A 1,483-nucleotide genomic window follows, 5' to 3' on the forward strand; every position below is an offset into this window, starting at 1 on the left:
TGTCTTTTGATTGAAGAATTTAGTCCATTTACATTTAAAGTAATTATAAATAAGTATGTACTTATTGCCACTTTGTTCATTGTTTTCTGGCAGTTTGTCATTCTTCTGTTCATTTCTTCTTCTCTTGCTCTTTTCTTTGTGGTTTGATAACTTTCTATAGTGGTATGCTTAGATTCTTTTCTCATTATCTTTAATGTACTTACTATCATTTTTACTTGGTAGTTACTAATGGTTCAGTTTCTTTATCTACATGAAAAAGTTAATAATATCTACCTCTAGAGTTGTTATAAGAATTAAAATAATAATTACATATAAAGAACTTAGACAGTGAATACCATACAGAAAGAGATCAATAAAGTTATCATTATTTAGGTATAATGAGTATTATGAAACACATTTTATAGATATGGAAATTAAATCCCAGAGCAGTGAGGTGACTTTTCCAAAGACACAGAAGATCAATGATATATTTAAGCCTTGAACACAGTTTTCTCTGAGTCCTTTCCTAATGTTTCCAGTAGTCAAATTAATGCAAGTGTTTTTTCTAGATATCTCTCTCATCCTGGGTTCCTCATCCAGTCCAATGACTTCAGTGAACGTGTGGATGGTGTTGACAGAGACCAGAGGCACTGCAGATCATCCTGGTCTATAATTTATTGAGTGTCCTCACTCATTTCGATTAACTTGAGGAGAGCTTTCTTCACATCCTTATTCTGGAGGCTATAGGTGATAGAGTTGAGAAAGGCAGAAATGACATTATAGAACAGGGCTACCTTCTTGTCATCCTCTGGGGAGGGTTCAGAGCCAGGCCTCATATACATAACTATGCATGGAATACAAAACATTGTGACTACAGTGATGTGTGAGGCACAGGTGGAAAAAGCCTTGATTCACCCCTGAGTAGAGTGAATCTTTAAAATAGCCATGGAGATTCAAACATATGAGGCCAGCATGAGGGATAATGGGATCAGGAGCAAGATGAAACCCAAGATAAAGTCCACTTGGTCATTAAGGGATGTATCTGCACAGATGAGACCACATACAGGAGAGGTGACTGCCAGAAGAACACACAGAGTGTGGTTCATCTTGACCCCATAGTGGAGTGGATAGCATATGGCAACATATCTGTCATAGGCCATGGCTGCAAAAATCCAGGTCTCAGTGATGCCCAAGATCAGGAAAACATACATCTGGACCATGCACCCGACATAGGAGATGGTCTTACTCTTGCTTACTAGATGGACCAACATCTGGGGCACTGTGGTGGTGGCATAGGTGAGATTCGGTAGAGAGAGGATGCTGAGGAAGAAGTATGGAGGTGTGTGGAGGTGTAAGTAACAATAAGCCCATTGCCCATGACTGTAAATAAATAGATGAAGAGGAAGAGGAAGAAAAGGATCCAGTTGGTTCTGAGATTTCTGGAGAAACCCAGGAGAATAAACTTAGTTACAGAACTGTGATTTCTCCAGCCTTGGATATGCAT

General features: G+C 38.7%; 1 pseudogene; it reads right to left on the reverse strand.

The window, feature by feature from the left end:
- Positions 1-653: 653 nt before the first annotated feature.
- Positions 654-1,483, reverse strand: LOC111744425 (annotated as a pseudogene).

The sequence above is a fragment of the Pteropus vampyrus genome, unplaced genomic scaffold (genome assembly GCF_000151845.1).
Source record: "Pteropus vampyrus isolate Shadow unplaced genomic scaffold, Pvam_2.0 Scaffold135, whole genome shotgun sequence".
Taxonomy (NCBI): Eukaryota; Metazoa; Chordata; class Mammalia; order Chiroptera; family Pteropodidae; genus Pteropus; species Pteropus vampyrus.